Genomic DNA, 20,480 nt, shown 5'->3' on the forward strand with positions numbered 1-20,480 from the left:
CCACCTCACGGTTCATAATGCTTCCAAGTTTTGTATCATCTGCAATCTTTGAAATTGTGCCCTGTACACCAAGGTCTAGGTCATTAATATATATCAGGAAAAGCCAGGGTCCCAGCACTGACCCCTGAGGAACTCCACTACAAACCTTCCTCCAGCCCGAAAAACATCCATTAACAACTACTCTTTGTTTCCTGTCACTCAGCCAATTTCGTATCCATGTTGCTACCATCCCTTTTATTCCATGAGCTACAAGTTTACACACAAGTCTGTTGTGTAGCATTGTATCAAATGCCTATTAAAAGTCCATGTACACCACATCAACAGCATTGCTCTCATCAACCCTCTCTGTTACCTTCTCAAAAAACGCCAGCAAGTTAGTTAAACATCTTGTAGATTACCCCTATGCAGTGCTTTCGCATGGCTGGCGGAAGGCTTTCAGTGGGAGGACTGCAGATGGCCTTGTATTTCTTTCAATTTAGTATATTGTATTCGCTGCTCACAGTGTGGTCTCCGCTACACTGGGGAGACCAAACGCAGACTGGCTGACTGCTTTGCAGAACTCCTCCGTTCAGTTCGCATGACTCCGAGCTTCTAGACGCCTGTCATTTTAATTCTCCACCTTGCTCCCACTATCCTTGACCTGCTACAGTGTTCCAATGAACCTCAATGCAAGCTCGAGGAACAGCACCTTATCATTCGACTGGGCACTTTACAGCCTTCAGGACTCAAAACGGAGTGGTTTCTTCTCTCATTTCTCTCCACTTCCTTAACTTTGCTTTCAGACTGCGGCTATTCAGCATCCTGCCACTCACACCTCCTCTAGACACATCTTTTGTTTCTTCACTTGTCCCATTACCACTCTCTTTGGCGCTGCACCATGAAACCTTTTGTCATTTAAACTTTCCTGCCCTCCACCCTATCACAGACATTCCATTTTGCTTTTCTTCCCACCTTCCCCCTTTCACTTGCTCAAAACGTATTATATTCCTACATTTCTCAGTTCTGATCAAAGGTCACAGACCTGAAATGTTAACTCTCTTTCTCGTACCCCAGATGCTTACATTTTCCTTTTTTAGTTCATTAATGGGGCCTGGCAGGTTAGACATGTCAGTGTGGACTGTGATGGAATACTCTCCACTTGTCTGGATGGGTGCAGCTCCAACAACAATCAAGAAGCTCGACACCATCCAGGACAAAGCAGCCCGCTTGATTGTAACCCCCATTCACAAACATTCACTCCCTCCACCACCGATGCACAGTGGCAGCAGTGTGTGCCATCTACAAGATGCACTGCAGCAACGCAGCAAGGCTCCTTAGACAGCACCTTCCAAACCCGCGACCTCTACCAACTAGAAGGACAAGGGCAGCAAATGATTGGGAACACCAACAAGTTCCCCTCCAAGCCACACTCCAGCCTGACTTGGAACAATATCGCTGTTCCTTCACTGTTGCTGGGCCAAATACCTGGAACTCCCTTCCTAACAGTACTGTGGGTGTTCCTACCCTACATGGACTGCAGTGGTTTAAGAAGGCAGCTCACCACCACCTTCTCAAGGCCGATTAGGGATGGGCAATAAATGCTGGCCCACATCCCATGAACGAATAAAAAAAAAAATGAGGGGTAACCTAATAGAGGTCTTTAACATTCTGAAAGGGTTTGCTAGGGTACATATAGAGAAGGTGTTTCCACTTGTGGGTCAGACCAGAACTCGCAGCCATAAATAGAAGATAAGCACCAATAAATCAAAAAGGGAATTCAGCAGAAACTTCTTTATCGAGGGAGTGGTTTGAATGTGCAGCTCGCTACTACAGGGAGGAGTTGAGGTGACTAGCATAGATGTATTTAAGGGTCAGCTAGATAAGCAAAGGAGGGAGAATGAAATTGAAAGACATACTGATGGGGTTAGATGAAGAGGGGTGGGAAGAGGCTTGCACAGAGCATAAGATACTGGCATGAACTATGCTGGGCCAAATGGCCATTGCTGTGCTGTTAATACTTTGTAATGCTTCGTAATACCTTGTATACTTGGTTAATCTGAGCCTGGGTATGTGTGGTGTGTCCCTGGTGAGAGAGAATGTTTACTCCAAATTGGGCAAACAGAAATACAATTTGCTCAGTGGTTTGGTTTGATGACTCTCAATCACAATGATGGATTTTCATGTGTATCAGCCAAATGTTATCCAGCCAAACCCTATGTATCTTAAGTGAATGTTGATGCCTAATCTCACACATTTGGACATGCGCTTGGCAGCGGGGAAGATGTCCCACCAGCGCTATTTAAAAAGAGCAACTACTCAAAGCTTAGTTGTTGATTTGAAACTGGGCAGTTTGTTGCCATTATTTTTGAATAAATTATGCTTAATTTTAAAATTCTTTGCATATTTGTGAATGAACGTTGCGTGCAACCATGAAAGACGGGTGAATGACACTGAGATGTCTGGGGTGCACATTATGAATGGACCTTCGGCAGAAACACAGTTCACATGTATAGGGTCTTCCCACAGTTTGAGTTCTCAATTGCCTCAGTACTTTCCAGTTGAAGAATGGTATTTGATGACAATATCAGTAATGTAGAAAGAAAGTTACCTGAATAGATGTGATTGTTCTCTCAGTCTAGTTCTGACAATAAGCCTTAACATCAACTAAGGTTTGTTACAACTGAGTTCTACGGGACTGCCCCAAAAATTCTCTCAATAACCCAAGATCATTAGCTTCACTTTGATTGGTTCAGAACTCCTGGGCTTGGGGGGTTTTAGTCATAACAAAATATTCATTCTACCCATTCTGACTGAACAACTACCACAAACTAAATGGAAAGTCTTTCTGCACTCTGCTGCTCTGCAATTTAAGGGTCTCAGGCCAGCAGCATGGGCAAGATTATTGGCGCAGCAAACTAGCATTTGCACCACTTCCTGTGATCTTGTCTCTCTTTAGAGATGAAAAGAAGAAAGTACAAATGCTGTAAATGTGAAATGAAAATGGAAAATACTAGACATATGCAGCAAGTCATAGAGTCATAAGAGCAATTACAGGACAGAAGGAAGCCATTCAGCCTGTCGAATCCATGCCAGCTCTCTGTAGAGCAGTCTAGTCAGTCCATTCCTCTGCTCTATTCCTGGAGCCCTGCAAGTTTATTTCTCTCAAGTGCCTATCCAATTTCCTTTTGAAATCATTGATTGTCTCCACCTCCACCACCCTCATATGCAGTGAGTTTCAGGTCATTACCACTCGCCGAGTAAAAAAGTTCTTCCTCACATCTCCACTGCACCTCTTGCCCAAAACCTTAAATCTGCGTCCCCCTTGTACCATCAGCTAATGGGAACAGCTTTACAGCTTTTCTTTGTCTATGTTATCTAAACCTATCATAATCTTGTACGCCTCTATCAAACCTCCCCTCAATCTGCTTTGCCCTAAAGAGAACAACTCCAGTTTCATGTAGCTAAAGTCCCTCATCCCTGGAATCATTCTGGTAAATCTCCCCAGCACTCTACCATGCACCCTCACATCCTTCCTAAAGTGTGGTGAACAGAACTGGATGCAATACGCCAGTTGGGGCCTAATCAGAGCTTTATAAAGGTTCAGCATAACTTCCCTGCTCTTGTACTCAATTCTTCTATTTATGAAGCCCAATATCCCATATGCTATGCTAACTACTCTCTCAATATGTCCTGCCACCTTCGAAGATCTTTGCGCATGATCCACTGGTCCCTCTGTTCCTGCACACTCTTTAGAACTGTGCCATTAAGCATATATTGCCTTTTCCTATCCCTTCTTCCAAAATGCATCACCTCACACTTCTCTGTATTAAATTCCATCTGCCACTTGTCTGCACATTCTGCTAGCCTATCTATGTCCTACTGCAGTCAATTGGTATCATCCTCACTGTCTGCCGCACCTCCAAGTCTGGCATTATCAGCAAATTTTGAGATTTTACTCTGTATTCCTATATCCAAGTTACTTATGTATATCAAAAAAGCACTGGTCCTAGCACTGCACTGTGGGGAACACCACTGTGTATCATCCTCCTGTCGGAAAAACAACCATTTACTATGACTTGCTGCTATATGTCCTTAAGCCATTTTTTTTTATCCAAGCTAACAGTGATGCTCCTATTCCATGAGCCTCAATTTTGCTCACAAGTACTTTATCAAAAACTTCTTTAAATCCATATAGACAACATCCATTGCTTTCCCTTCATCAAATTTCTCTGTTACTTCATCAAAAAATTCAATTAGTCAAGCATGATCTGTCTTTTACAAATCCATGCTGACTATCCTTAATTAGCTCAAACCTCTCCAAGTATCTGTTGAGTTCTCCCTGATTATTGTTTCTAAAACATTACCCATCACCGATGGTAAACTAACTGACCTGTAGTTGCTAGGAATATCCTTACACCCTTTCTTGAATAAGGGTGTCCCATTTGCCAAAGTCCAAACCTCTGGCTCCTCCCTGGTATCTATGGAAGATTGGCAGATAATGGCAAGCCCTTCTGTTATTTCCACTCCCACTTCCTTACGCAACCTGGGATGCAAGCCATCCACATCATGCAACTTATCCAGTCTAAGCATAGCCAGCCTTTCCAGTATATCCTGCCTATCAATTTTCACCCTATCCATTATCTGTACCATCTCTGCTTCCACTGATATTTTGTCAGCATCCGCTTCCTTCGTAAACACCAATCAAAGTATTCAGTATTCTAGCCTTGCTCTGTGCCTCTAAGCATATATCACCTTCTTTGTCCCCAAAAGGCCACACCACCCTGACTAACTACCACTTTACTATTTACATGCTGGTAGACGATTTCTGGGTTCCCTTTGATGTTGACTACCATTCTATTCTCATATTCTCTCTTTGCCAGTCTTATTTTCCTCTTCTCTTCTCTTGTCAACTTATTGTATTTGGCCTGGTTCTCAGTTGAAGAGTTTACCTGCATGCATCGTACATCCTCTTTTTATGCTTCATCATATTCTCTAATTCCCTCATCATCCAAGGAGCCCTGGCTTTCCCTCTTGTTGGAGTGTACCTTGCCTGTACCTGAAACATCTCCTCCTTAAAGTTTACCCATTATTCTGTTACACTTTTTTCAGTCAGTCTTTGGCTGAATTTCACCCTGGCGAAGGTCTAACAGCATTCAAGAGAATTGTGGTTATGACCCCACATTAGAACTGTTTAGAAGTGCATAAAAGAACAGTTTCATTTTAACTCTTTTTTGGGGGCGTGACTTCTAACACTCCTTTATTGAAAGAATAGGGAAAAATCAGGAAGAAGGCAAGGACAGGCAAATTGAAGAATAAATCAAAAGCAAAATACTGCAGATGCTGAAAATCTGAAATAAAAGCAGAAAATGTTGGAAATATTCAGCAGGTCTGGCAGCATCTGTGGAGAGAGAAACAGAGTTACCGTTTCAGGTCGATGACCTTTCATCAGAATTGGGAGAAGTTAGAAAGGTAATAGATTTTAAGTAGATCAAATGGGGGAGGGTGGTCAAAGAGCAAAAGGGAAGGTCTGTGATAGGACGGAAGAAGGGGGACATTAAATGACAAAAGAGCTGGTGGGGCAGAAACAAAGGGAGTGGTTATGAGACAAAAGGTATGTCCAGAGGACGTGTGAATGGCAGAATAATGAACAGCTCTGTCTGAAAACAAAAGCAAAAGAAAAAAACAAGATAAAGATCAAAACATGCAAAGGAAAGGAAGCAAAATGGGCGCAGAGGTTATGGACTGAAATTGTTGAACTCAGTGTTGAGTCCAGAAGTATGTAAAATGCCTAATTGAAAGATGAGGTGCTGTTTCTCGAGAATATATCAGTCCTCAACACCCTTGGCGGCCTGTTCCAGTATTTTGGTAATTGTTAAAGACACCTTCACTCCATTTGAAAGTGAGCAGGGAGTTCTCCCAGTGTCTGTTCAACATTCCTCCCCCCACCCTCAGCCAAGACCAGAAACTAATTGTTTTTTTGTCCCATAGTTATTTGAGGGATCTTGCTTTGCGCAAAATGGCTGCCAGTTTTACATAAATAGCGTTCTAAACCGTTCAGTATTTGTGATGCATTTGAGATGCTTCTGAGATGAATTAAAGAATGACATTGACAGTAAGTCTTTCATTTTAGTTCTTAGGCAGGTAAACGGGTTGCTGTTACTTCATTAAAAAAACGTATTGTTCCCAAATTTACTTGATTTAGATCCCATCGTCTCACTTCTCAACTGGGACAATAGAACCCGAATATTTTATTTACTCACATGTTTAAAATTGATGGACTACTTTCCCAAAGTATGAATTTCCCATCATTTCATAGAGAAAGATATTCAAATGCAGAAAGCATTCATCATTTGTCTTGAGTTTTTATTTGTGCATCAGCAAATCAATTGAAGGAAAGCTGAAGGCCAGACATACATGTAACCCCCATTGCTCAAAGGGCAAGTTCCTGATCTCAGTTGTGAAAAGGGGAGCCTCAAAGACTGAGAGGGGAAAATGAGACTGGCAAATTATCTCAAATCTCAGAGTGGCCAGAGGATTGGGACCAAGCAGCATGAAGGGAATAACCTATAGGTAAAGAGATTAAATAAGGTCAATTAAAAACATGGAGGCAGAACAAAAACAAGACAGAAGAATGTATGTTTTAATACTCTACAGCATTTCTTTAAACTGCGCTGTTTATGGTTGGCATCTATCACATTATCGAACTGTGTGCTTGAATGGTCATTGGACCCAACCTCGAACCACTGTGTATTTTTAATTGCCACCAAGCGAAGAATAAAGGTCAGTGGTTGCTTCACACTGGCAGCTGTACATCCTTTTGCATTATTATAGACTATATAGAGAGTGGACTGCTTCTTGGAACTGATTTATAATAATAGCCATCAGGTAATACTTGTCCTTAGCAGCAAGATAGCTCCTGTAACCACATTTCCTGCAAATGGTTTTCAAAGATACATCACGTTACAGTGTTTCTAGGTCATTTGTCAGGCATTGCAATATCTTATGTTAAGAGGTGGTATCTATGTCCAATGCTACAAAATGTGCTTAATAGTCGGGAAAAGAAACCCTGCGCTGAACTGTTTTAATTAATATTTTAAATGTTGTTTATAAGAATCCGCTCTGCAAAATTCAGCCACAATTGATTTATGAATCTATAATAACCAACTCATAATTACTCAATCTTTCCCATTTTGTGAACTGCACCACTAAAAATTTCAGTCGTGTAGTGCCCGTATGTGTGTGCTGCATTGGGCCCAAGATGGAGTCGTGGACATGAGCGCACACTTCTGGTGCTGGCTGTGTCAGATGCCATTTTGATAAGTGTATTAGCGTGTGCAGATAGCTTGTGACGGAAGTATGCAGAGTAGGCAGATTGTAATCTCAGTCAGTGTGTAATGTTGATTTGACACCAATGCTGCCAGTTTCAACCTGAATACTCCAGCTAATGCCCTCTCTTAACCTCGCACAGCTAGACATGCACTCGAAAGTGAGAAGGACATCCCACCAGCGCTATTTAAAAAGATCAACTATTTACAGGTTAGTTACTGAGTGATTTCTGCTGGCTTTTGCTGAGTTAGTAGAAGTGTGTGGTGGCTCGTCCCATTATTTAAAGTTGGTGAGGTCCACAGAGAGTGATGTGGCATATGGTGAAGGCCTTGGTTCCCACGTTAAGAGTTCTTCTCAGAGCCCAGCTTTGGTAGATTGTGATACTGAAAGTAGAAACTAATGATCTGAACGCACACATAAAGAGATCTTTGCCACAAAATTCGACTCTAGTGCCTGTGTTTTCGGTGCTGCAGGTTCCATTTTGTGTATAAATTGGCATCATGCTGTGTGTGTGCTAGAAGTATGCATTGTAGGCACATTGTGACGTTAGTCAGTGTGTAATGCTCATTTCACACCAGCGGTGCTGTTTTTGACCTCGCTGCTCCAGGTAAAGCCCTTTCTTAAACTCACACAGTAGAAGGACAACCCCCACCAACACGCTTTAAAGGGATCATTAACTACTTCCAGGTTTGATTTCTGCTGGCTCTTGCTAAGTTTGTAGAAGTGTTTGGTAGTTTCTACTGTTATTTAAAGATTAGATTTTTTAGATTAGAGATACAGCACTGAAACAGGCCCTTCGGCCCACCGAGTCTGTGCCGAACATCAACCACCCATTTATACTAATCCTGCACTAATCCCATATTCCTACCAAACATCCCCACCTGTCTCTATATTTCCCTACCACCTACCTATACTAGTGACAATTTATAATGGCCAATTTACCTATCAACCTGCAAGTCTTTTGGCTTGTGGGAGGAAACCGGAGCACCCGGAGAAAACCCACGCAGACACAGGGAGAACTTGCAAACTCCACACAGGCAGTACCCGGAATCGAACCCGGGTCCCTGGAGCTGTGAGGCTGCGGTGCTAACCACTGCGCCACTGTGCCGCCCAAAGTTGGCAAAGTCGAAAGAGAGTTATGTGGCATACAGTGAAGGCCTTGGTTCTCACTTTAAGGGTTCTTCTCAGAGCACTTGCTGCCAGTCATGGGTGCTGTAGTTTTTTATCCCCTTAGCCTGCAGCACGACAGGGAGAATTAGTAGAGGAGACACAGCTGCTCGAAGATGGAGGAAGAGGAGGGGAAGAGGTGCTCTCAGCAGGAGGCCATCTCTAGTCAGAGTCTTCAGGGAGCAATTCTCTTACCTCAACTTCAACAAGGAACAGGTTGTGAAACATCTTGGTTTTACAAAGAAGGTGCTCACTGAAATCTGCAGACCTGCAGTCTCAGAGCAGGGCAAGGACGGTGCAGCCCATCGCTGTAAAGGTGATCATGGCCATGAACAACTTCATGTCAGGATCCTTCCTAGTTGGAGCAGGCAACATCCCTAATATCTCACAGTTCACCCTCCACTGCTGTGCTGATGCTCTTCCTGTCAGGAGAGGGGAGTACATTGCATTCTCTCTTTCCAGAGAGGGAAGCAGGTGGAGTGTACACGTGGTTTCACCATGATAACGGGTTTTCCCATGGTACAGGTTGCCATTGACAGCACTCACATTGCTTTGCGGGTGCTACGTCTAAATGCCAAGATGTACTGCAACCACAAAGGGTTCCACTCGCTAAATGTGCAGTTGGTGCACAACCATGCAGGTGAATGCACGGTATCCTGACAGCAGTCATGATGTCTTTAATCTGCACTAGTCCACTGTGCCATTGTATTGGAGCCAACACATCAAACTAGAGAGTGGCTACTGGGAGACAAAGGCTATCTGCTGACCACTTGGCCCCTCACTCCTGTGCATAACCCATGCACACGTATAACGATAGCCAGGCTGCCACACAAGATGTCATTGAGGAAACCATTCGGGTGCTCAAGCAATGGTTCCACTACCTGGACTGCTCTGAAGGAGTCCTGTAGTACCCGCCAGAGTGTGTGTCACAATTTGTCATGGTCTGCTGCACCTTGCACAATGTCACCATCATGAGAGTGCAGCCCTTACCACCAGGTATACAGTAAGCAGCTGAGCAGGAGGAAGAAGAGGTGGAGGAGGAAGAAGGGGAGGCGGAAGTGGAAGAGTTGGAGGAGGAGGAATGGAGGAGGTAACCAGCACATGCCCTTTCCGGTCAGGCTGTCTGTGACCTGCTCATCCAACAGTGGTATCAGTGAACACAACCCCAATTCTTCATTCAGCAACAGTCCCACAACTTACTATCCCTCTGTCACTGAGCCTCATAGCGTCCTCTTCGCCACAATGCTGGAATAAAGGTCACTACAAAACAAACATTCCAAACCAAATTGAGAAATCAAAACATCCAATATTCATACAAAAGTCAATTAATCACCCTTCTGCATTCCCTTACTGCCTGTCTTCTGCATACGTATGCCTGGCCTAGTGCTCCTTCTCAGTGTTATCCTGTGGCTGCAGCATGGCTGGGGGAGACTGCAGATAGTCTTGCAGGAGGATCTCATGCAACTCTGCGTCTAGAAGGCCCGGCTTTGGACTGTACCACCTTGGCAAGGATGGTAGCAGTATGTGCTGGCTGGTTGATGGGCAATAGCAAGGGCACAGTGATGGGAACATGAATGCTGTCATCCTGCAAGACGACAGCAGGTTTGTACTCAACTTAGGCACTGCTACTCCCCCTGGGCAGTGCCTCAGCAATCGTAGCAATCTGTTGGAGGAGTGATTGCTGGACTGATTTGACACCTTGCAAGCCCTTTTGAGGACTGGCATCCGCAGACATGATAGCAGCAGTCTGAGCGTGCATGGCACACTCAGGTGGGCTTGCATGACTTCAGGCTGAGATTCCACTGCAGCATTCAGATATTGGGTGGCTTCTGCTTGTCTTGCAATGGAAGATGAGACATTGGCCATCAGAGGCTGCATCATGGTTGGGTCTACAGTGTTCTCATGGAGTTGATCACCACTTCCATGCTTGAAAGGATGGGCTCCAAGCTCTGTGCAAAACCCTGTGCCGAGTTAGAAACATAGAAACATAAAAAATAGGAGCAGGAGTAGGCTATTCAGCCCTTCGAGCCTGCTCTGTCATTCATTATGATCATGGCTGATCATCCAACTCAGTAACCTGGCCCCACTTTTCCCCCATATCCTTTGATCCCTTTCGCCCCAAGAGCTAGATCTAACTCCTTCTTGAAAACATACAATGTTTTGGCCTGAACTGCTTTCTGTGGTAGCGAATTCCACAGGCTCACCACTCTCTGGGTGAAGAAATTTCTGCTCATCTCAGTCCTGAAAGGTTTACCCATATCCTTAGACTATGACCCCTGGTTCTGGACTCCCCCACCATTGGGAACATCCTTCCTGCAGCTACCCTGTCAAGTCCTGTTAGAATTTTATAGGTTTCTATGAGTCCCCTCTCACTCTTCTGAACTCCCACGAATATAATCCTAACCGACTCAATCTCTCCTCATACGTCAGACCCACCATCCCAGGAATCAGTCTGGTAAACCTTCGCTGCACTCCCTCTATAGCAAGAACATCCTTCCTCAGATAAGCAGAGTAAAACTGCACACAATATTCCAGGTGTGGCCTCACCAAGGCCCTGTATAATTGCAGCAAGACATCCCTGCTCCTGTACTCGAATCCTCTCGCTATGAAGGCCAACATACCATTTCCAGTCCTATTCAGGCCCCCTCCCCCAACTCTTTTTCCGGTACATTGATGACTGTATCGGTGCCGTTTCCTGCTCCCGCCCCGAACTAGAAAACTTTATCAACTTGGCTTCCAATTTCCACCCTTCTCTCACCTTTACATGGTCCATCTCTGACACTTCCCTTCCCTTCCTCGACTTCTCTGTCTCCATCTCTGGGGATAGGTTGTCTACCAATATCCATTATAAGCCCACTGACTCCCACAGCAACCTCGACTACACTTCTTCACACCCTACCTCCTGTAAGGACTCCATTCCATTCTCCCAGTTTCTCCGTCTCCGACGCATCTGCTCTGATGATGCTACCTTCCATGACGGTGCTTCTGATATGACCTCTTTTTTCCTCAACGAGGATTTCCCCCCACTGTGGTTGACAGGGCCCTCAACCGTGTCCGACCCATTCCCCGCACCTCTACCCTCACCCCTTCCCCTCCCTCCCAGAACCGTGACAGGGTTCCCCTTGTCCTCACTTTTCATCCCACCAGCCTCCATATCCAAAGGATCATCCTCCGCCATTTTTGCCACCTCCAGCGTGATGCCACTACCAGTCGCATCTTCCCCTCCCTTCCCCTGTCAGCATTCCGAAGGGATCGTTCCCTCCGCGACACCCTGGTCCACTCCTCCATTACCCCCACCACCTCGTCCCCGTCCCAGGGCACCTTCCCCTGCAATCGCAGGAGGTGTAATACCTGCCCACTTACCTCCTCTCTCCTCACTATCCCAGGCCCCAAACACTCCTTTCAGGTGAAGCAGCGATTTACTTGTACTTCTTTCAATGTAGTATACTGTATTCGCTGCTCACAGTGTGGTCTCCTCTACATTGGGGAGACCAAGCGCAGACTGGGTGACCGCTTTGCGGAACATCTCCGCTCAGTCCGCAAGCAGGACCTTGAGCTTCCGGTTGCTTGCCATTTCAACACTCCCCCCTGCTCTCATGCTCACATCTCTGTCCTGGGATTGCTGCAGTGTTCCAGTGAACATCAACACAAGCTCGAGGAACAGCATCTCATCTACCGATTAGGCACACTACAGCCTGCCAGACTGAACATTGAGTTCAATAATTTCAGAGCATGACAGCCCCCCATTTTACTTTCATTTTTAGTTATTTTTTCTTCCTTTTTTTTACATTCCTTTTTACATTTTTTACAATTTTTTTTGCATTTATTTCATTTCATCTTAGTTTGTTCAGTTTTTTTCAGGTTGTTTTTCTTCAGGTTTGCACTTGCTGCTGTTCAATATTCAGTGTATTTACACCTAATCTGTACTAATGCTTTGTCTTTCAACACACCATTAACATATTGTTTGCCTTTGCTCCGTGACCTTTTGGTCAGCTATGTGGCCTGGTCCTATCTGCACCTTCTCCTTTGTTATCTCTTGCCCCACCCCCACCTCACTTGTTTATAATCTGTGACTTTTCTAATATTTGTCAGTTCCGAAGAAGGGTCACTGACCCAAAACGTTAACTCTGCTTCTCTTTCCACAGATGCTGCCAGACCTGCTGAGTGATTCCAGCATTTCTTGTTTTTGTTTCAGATTTCCAGCATCCGCAGTATTTTGCTTTTCTCCCATTTGCCTTTTTTACTGCCTGTTGCATCTACATGCTTTCCTTCAGTGACTGGTGTACGAGAACACTCATGTCTCATTGCATATTCCCCTCTCTCAGTTTGTAGCTGTTCAGATAATAATCTGCCTTCCTGTTTTTGCTACCAAAGTGAATAACCTCACATTTATCCACATTATACTGCATCTGCCATGCATTTGCTCACTCAACTTGTCAAAATCACCCTGAAGCCCCTCTGCATCCTCCTCACAACTCACCCTCCCATCCAGTTTTGTGTCATCTGCAAATTTGGAGATATTACATTTAGTTCCCTCATCTAAATGATTAATATATATTGTGAAAAGCTGGGGTCCTGGCACCGATCCCTGTGGTACCCCACTAGTCACTGTCTGCCATTCGGAAAAAGACCTGTTTATTCCTACTCTTTGTTTCCCATCTGCCAACCAATTTTCTATCCATCGCAATACATTACCCTCAATCCCATGCACTTTAATTTTACACACTAATCTCTGATGTGGGACTTTGTCGAAAGTCTTCTGAAAGTCCAAATAAACCAGATCCACTGGCTCCCCCTCATCAACTCCACTAGTTACATCCTCGAAGAATTCTAGTAGATTTGTCAAGCATGATTTCCCTTTCGTAAATCCATGCTGACTCTGTCCGATTCTACCACTGTTCTCCAAGTGCTCTGCTATAAAATCTTTGATAATGGACTCCAGAATTTTCCCCACTACTGACGTCAGGCTGAATGTTCTATTATTTCCTGTTTTCTCTCTACCTCCCTTTTTAAATAGTGAGGTTACATTAGCTACCCTCTAATTTGTAGGAACTGTTCGAGAGTCTATAGAATCTTGGAAGGTGACCACCAATGCATCCACTATTTCTAGGACCACTTCCTTAAGTACTCTGGGATGTAGATTATCAGACCCTGGGGATTTACCAGTCTTCAATCCCATCAATTTCCCCAAAACCATTTCTCTACTAATCCTGATTTCCTTCAGTTCCTCCCTCTCACTAAACCCTATGTTCCCCAACATTTCTGGTATGATATTTGTGTCCTCCTTTGTGAAGACAGAACCAAAGTATGCATTTAGTTGGTCAGCCATTTCTTTGTTCTCCATAATAAATTCCCCTGTTTCACATACCAATAGAAACTTTTACAGTCAGTTTTTATGTTCCCCGCAAGCTTACTCTCATATTCTATTTTCCACTTCTTAATCAATCCCTTGGTCCTCCTTTGCTGAATTGTAAACTGCTCCCAATCCTCAAGTCTGTTGTTTTTTCTGGCGAATTTGTTTGCCTCTTTCTTGGAACTAATGCTATCTCTAATTTTCCTTGTAAGCCTTTCCCGTTTTACTTTTGCACCAGACAGGAAGAAACAATTGTTGCAGTTCATGCATGCGCTCTTTGAATGTTTGTCATTGTCTATCCACGTTTCCCAATCCATCATGGCCAACTCATGCCTCATACCTTCATAGTTTCCTTTCTTAAGATTCAGGACCCTAGTCTCAGAATCAACTATGTCACTTTCCATCTTGATGAAGAATTCTATCATATTATGGTCGCTCAACCCCAAGGGGTCTCGCACAACTAGATTGGCAATTATTCCTCGCTCATTGCGCAATACCCAGTCTAGGATGGCCTGTTCTCTCGTTGGTTCCTCAATGTATTGGTCCAGAAAACCATCCCATATACACTCCATTAACTCCTCCTCTATGGTATTGTGACTAATTTGATTTGCCCAATCTATATGCAGATTAAAATCACCCATAATTACAGATGTTCCTTTATTGCATGCATCTCTAATTTCCCGTTTAATGCCATTCCCAACATCACCACTACAGTTTGGGGGTCTATGTTCAATCCCCACTAATGTTTTTTGCCCTTTAGTGTTTCTCAGCTCTACCCATACAGATTCCACATCGTCAGAGCTAATATCTTTCCTCACTATTGCGTTAATTTCCTCTTTAACCAGCAATGCAACTCCACTGCCTTTCACTTTTGGTCTGTCCTTCCTAAATATTGAATACCCCTGGATGTTCATTTCCCATCCCTGGTCACCCTGCAGCCATGTCTCTGTAATCCCGACTATATCATACCCATTTACATCTATTTCCGCGATTAATTCATCCACTTTATTGCAAATGCTATGCGTGTTAAGGCACAATGGCTTAAGGCTTGTCTTTTTAACATTACTTGTCCCCTTCCCACTATTTATCACTGTGGCCCTGTTTGATTCTGGCCTTTGAATTCTCTGCCTATCACTTTTCTTATTCCCCTTACTATCTTTTGTTCTTGTCTTTGATCCCCCCTCCTCTCACTCCTTGCAAAGGTTCCCATCCCCCTGCCATTTTGGTTTAAACCCTCCCCAACCACTCTCGCAAATACTCCCCCTCGGACATCCAAGTCCTGCCCAGGTGTAACCCATCCAGTTTGTACTGGTCCCACCTCCCCCAGAACTGGCCCCAGTGTCCCAGGAATCTAAAACTCTCCCCCTCACACCATCTCTTCAGCCACGTATTCATCCGATATATCCTGCTATTTCTACTTTGACTAGCACGAGGCACTGGTAGTAATCCTGAGATCACTACCTTTGAGGTCCTACCTTTCAACTTACTTCCTAACTCCCTATATTCTGCTCTTAGGACCTCATCTTTTTTTTACCTACATCGCTTGAACCAATGTATACCACGACCACTGGCTGTTCACCCTCCCCCTTCAGAATGTCCTGTAACCGCTCTGAGACATCCTTGACCCTAGCACCAGGGAGGCACCATACCATCCTGGAGTCTTGTTTGCTGCCACACAAATGCCTATCTATTCCCCTTACAATTGAATCCCCTATAACTATTGCATTCCCACACTTTTTACTCCTCCCCGTGCAGCAGAGCCAAGCATGGTGCAATGAATTGGGCTGTTGCTGCTTTCCCCTGAGAGGCCATTTCCCCCAACAGTATCCAAAGCAGTATATCTGTTTTGCAGGGGAATAGCCACAGGAGATTCCTGAACTGCCTGCCTAGTCCTCTTGCTCTGCCTGGTGCTCACCCATTCCCTTCCTGCCTGTGGAGTCTGAGCCTGCAGTGTGACCACCTCTCTATGCGTGCTATCCACGATACTCTCCGCCTCGCGGATGCTCCACAGTATCCCCAACCGCCGCTCCAAGCTGAAACCCGGGCTTCCAGGAGCTGCAGCTGGAGACACTTCCTGCACACATTCTCTCCCGGGCACTGGAGTTGGTGCCAGACTCATTCATGCTCCATGCAGGTTGTCTGTCAGGCCTGCTAGTGCACCAAGCATTTCATTGTGTTTGCCCATCAGCCATCTTCTGTAGGCCATTCTATTGAAGTCCTCATCTGCGTCTCTGCAGCAGAACTTGTGTGTGACCTCCAAATCCAGTGAGCTGGCACCTGCGCCACCCTTGCTCCCTGCCCTGGCTGCAGACCACACGTGCTGGGTGACTCACCACATACAGATCCCGTCTCTAAGCGGTCCTCCAAAGTACATTCAGTGTCAGTATCTGAGCTGGTGGCTGCGAGTGTGGTGGTGTTTCTTTGTCATTACTGTCTTCCTCCTCTTCCATCTCTTGTTTTCCACCACTGCCTGGCCAGGTGGCAGTTGTCTGAAAGGGAAAAGGCACAAGGCTAGGGTTGTGTTGAGGGGAGGCGGGGAAAGCAACAGGTGCATGCTTGCACCATGTGCAGCTTGGGAATCAGAAGAGATTGTATGATGAGGGGGAAGTGGGATGGGAGGACTAGGTATGAGCATACAGTCATCTTCAATCCTTTCAGCCCCACTGCTGGCCACAGTCTTTGTCATGGATGCTCCAATGATGCAGAGCACCACCTCCTCCATGGGGGGGTAAGGTCATGCAGCCATGCCTGTCCCCATGGTTAGGTGTTACTGCCTCTGGTTGTGCGTCAATTTGTCTGGCAAGAGAAGTGTGTCAGTGCAATGTGTCTGGGTGACATGGTTGTTATGGTTGAATAGCTGGCAGTGTGTGAAAGCTATGAGATGTGGGTGTGAGGCTTGCTAAGTGTGCGAGGATGAGATGAAGCATATGAATATGAAATATGAGTTGTGATTAATAGACATTGTTGGTAGATGAGTGATGGGGCTGTGGTGAATTGTGCAATGTGTGAGGCTAGTGGTTCAGTTGGTAAGATATTGCATTTGAAGATGTATTTACAGACCTTGACCATTCCTGAGAGGTCATTTAACTTTTTGTGCCACTGAATCCAGGTTGTCAAAGCTGGCATTGCCACTGCCTTCCCACACTCTGTCTGGAGGGTCTCCTGGCCCCCTGTGGATAGAGGGCAGATTTCCTCCTCTCCATGTCCTGTATCAAAGCCCACAGTGCTGGGTCTGAGAACCACAGAGCACTCTCTCTCTTCCCTATTGTGCCATTATGCAATCTTCTTCCTGCTTAGAATGTCTTCCCCAGCCACTTCAAGCACCTGCTCCAGCCAGAATGCACTTCACTCTTTAAGAGGTGCAGGCTGGATTCAAGTAGTGTGGGCTAACATTAATCGGTGCCCTCGCTGAGTCATGCAGCCTCTCAACAGCAGGTTTAGTGCCTGGCTACACAAAGCTACTATATAATTGAGTAAGCTTCTTGCATTGGAAGGAATGGGGGTGACTTAATTGCACTTCGCAATGCCTGCGCCTGTTTTTGGGCAATTGGATTTTGTCCCCTATATTTTTTGCTTTGCACCTCAAGTTCTTCCTGACCATTCCCACTTAAAGCAGGGCAGGTTGGAGGCCCTACCTCTCTTTCACTGCCTAAATCAGTCTCGATGGCTTCCAGGCGAAAGGAAGGAACAGCTTGGAGTGACTTTCTCAGAACTGCTTCCACCCCTTTGGGAAGTAGATAAATATTCGAAGAAGACAAATTTAAAATAGTTTGGGGGAAAGGTCAGGGAATTAGACTAGATCCAATGAAAGGTCACAGACCTGAAACGTTAACTCTGTTTCTCTCTCCACTCAGACCTGCTGAGTATTTCCAGCACTTTCCATTTTTATTTCAGATTTCTAGCATCCGCAGTATTTTGCTTTTATTTTAGACTAGATCGATAGCTCTTTCAGAGAATTGGCATTGGAGCAATGGGCTAAATGGCCTTTTATGTTGTAAAATTCGATGAAAGTTTCCACGTTGTAAACTCAGCATATTCTCTTGACAGATTGTAAATTTTGTTTGTTGCAACAATATTGACTTTCATGTGGTTTACACATTACATAATTGCCATCTTCAAAAGGAAACTTTATTTTTTGTAATCCTTTATCAACTTTGATAGTGGTATAGCAACTGCCAACTGTTTAACACCTCTTAACTGTTAATTATAGACCTCCAGCAGGATGGTAGTACCTCTTTGATGTACCTTCAGCAGATTCTACACTGAAATAAGGAACAAAGAGAATAGATATAGAATGATGGACCAGTGCAGAATTGCATCAAAAATCACAGCAATGTCTGCTCAACAAATAATCAAATTGTTAATTTCTTTTCTGGCTGCTTCCAGTACACAGTTTCTGTTGCAAGCTCTGCCCATATGTCCCTTAAAATTGCAATTGAGATCCTAAGTAGGTCATCAGGATCCCAATCCGAATGGGAAAGAGGTTGACCACTTATTTCAGGCAGGATACGACTGCTGCCAAGGGAAGGTGCCTGTGAACAACGGGCTGATTGTCAGCGTTAATAGGATAAGGCTATCGACGCCATTTATAGGTGGTGAAAATTGCCCCTCTGTATCTATCTTATTGAATCCCCTTATTATTTTAAACCCTCTGATTTGATCACAACTCAATCTTCTAAACTCAAGGGAACAGAAACCAGGTTTACGCAACCTGTCATCATAATTTAACCCAATAAGCATTGATATCATTCTGGTGAATCCACACTGTAACCCCTTCCAAAGAGAATGGGTAAAACTTGGACAGAGCCCCAAAATGGATACAACGATCACGATGAGGCTTTATCCCACACCCGATGCTTCTGATGCAGTCAGCACGGAAACTTTGCACTCAGCCAACACTAAGTGCACTGTTGATTGGCTACACATCTGAGTAGGGGATGGGGGGGGTGGGGGGAGGGGTGCAAAAACGTGAGAGGATAGCATGAGTTAAAGCTGTCCTGCACTATTAGACAGCCTGCAGCTCTTAAAAGGGAGGTGCTGTAGGAATATAGATTTTTCTATACAGTTTGCTGTAAGTTGACCAAGGCCACAAGACTTTTCAAAGAAAAATAAAAACTGTTGAATGCTGTAACTTGTTTTTCACAGATAAGGGAGACCTTGGGTAGGGACTGTAATGAGAAGCTTTTTATGTTGTCTGATGCAACATAAATGAGATGCGTGGAGTTCAGTTGAGCGAAGATCTTAGAACAGGTTTATTAACAGTTAACAAGTATATACAGTGCAGAGCTAACTATTTACATGATGTGCCTCTAGGTGTTACAGTAGCAGTGTGAGAATGGCTTGTAGTCACATGACCAGTCCTGGTACTTGGCTCATTAGCATACTAAGATCTGAAAGGGACATCACTCTTAAAGGCAATCACATAACATCCTCCTTTCCAAAGATAAGTCTGGTATGCGAAAAGTACAAATACATAAAATTAGATAACCTCAAAATTATTTACACATGGATAGAGATTGTGAAGTTCACAGAGATAGAGGCTCAAAAGTCCATATATTGTCTTGTTGGTTTGACAACTCTTGTTCGGGAAATTTGTGCCTCATCTGTTGCTGTTCTTTCTGAAGTTTCTCCCTCTCTGCATTCAGTTTCTGTTTCTCTGCCTTCAGCCTGCTAATGTACTCTGTTGCATTTCTCAAGATGACCACTTTTGGGGCCTTGTCATTCTTGGAAAGTTCTGGCACTTCATCTTGAAGAATCAACAGATAATGTTTCAACTCATTCCTCCTCTGCCTCCTCAGGGCATTGTGTGTCCTTCGCCTCTCCTCATCCCACTGCTGCCATCATGTAAAGAGAAGCTTTTTATGTTGTCTGATGCAACATAAATGAGATGCGTGGAGTTCAATTGATTGAAGATCTCAAACAGGGTTATTAACAGCTAACAAGTATATACAGTGTAGAACTATCTATTTGCAGGTCTTGCCTCTTGGTGTAACAGTTACAGAGTGAGGCTGGCATGTAGTCACATGATCATATCCTGGTATTTAGCTCATTATCATACTAAGATCTTAAAGGGACATCACTCTTAAAGGCAATCACACATCAAGAACGTCTCTAACTGTTGTGAAAAAACAAGAACATCACCAGGTTCAGACTTGGGGTTGAACTATTGATAAGAGGATTTGAAAAACAACTCTTGCTGGAATGCAAAAATTAATGGAAGATGGATAACATAAGGGCAGGCTTTTAGCCCACGGTTTAGACAAAGAACTCAACATATATTGGGCATTTTGTATTAAGGGGAACCTTTATAGAACCTGTCAATATAACACCCAGGCCTAACCTTGAAAAAGGGTATAAGAGAAGTTGTAAAAAGACACATGTTGCTGCAGTTGGGGACAACTTGGTCAATTGCCAAATAATGAGCTATGTCGAGTTATTTCATATTACTGCCGAACTTTTGTGTGAAAGAGGTTTTTACTTATAGTCGCTTGAGCTTAAAGAAAATGGGCAGATCTATGCATGCTTAGGAGTAATCTGGGATTACTGTATGAAAGAACTGTCGAACACTTACTTGTAATATCTTGCTGATTTTTAAGTAAAAGGATTCCAGAAATCTTTGTCTCAAATTGTTTGTTTCTCAGGTCTGAACCCTGTA

Source organism: Heterodontus francisci, chromosome 8 (assembly GCF_036365525.1).
Source record: "Heterodontus francisci isolate sHetFra1 chromosome 8, sHetFra1.hap1, whole genome shotgun sequence".
Classification (NCBI taxonomy): domain Eukaryota; kingdom Metazoa; phylum Chordata; class Chondrichthyes; order Heterodontiformes; family Heterodontidae; genus Heterodontus; species Heterodontus francisci.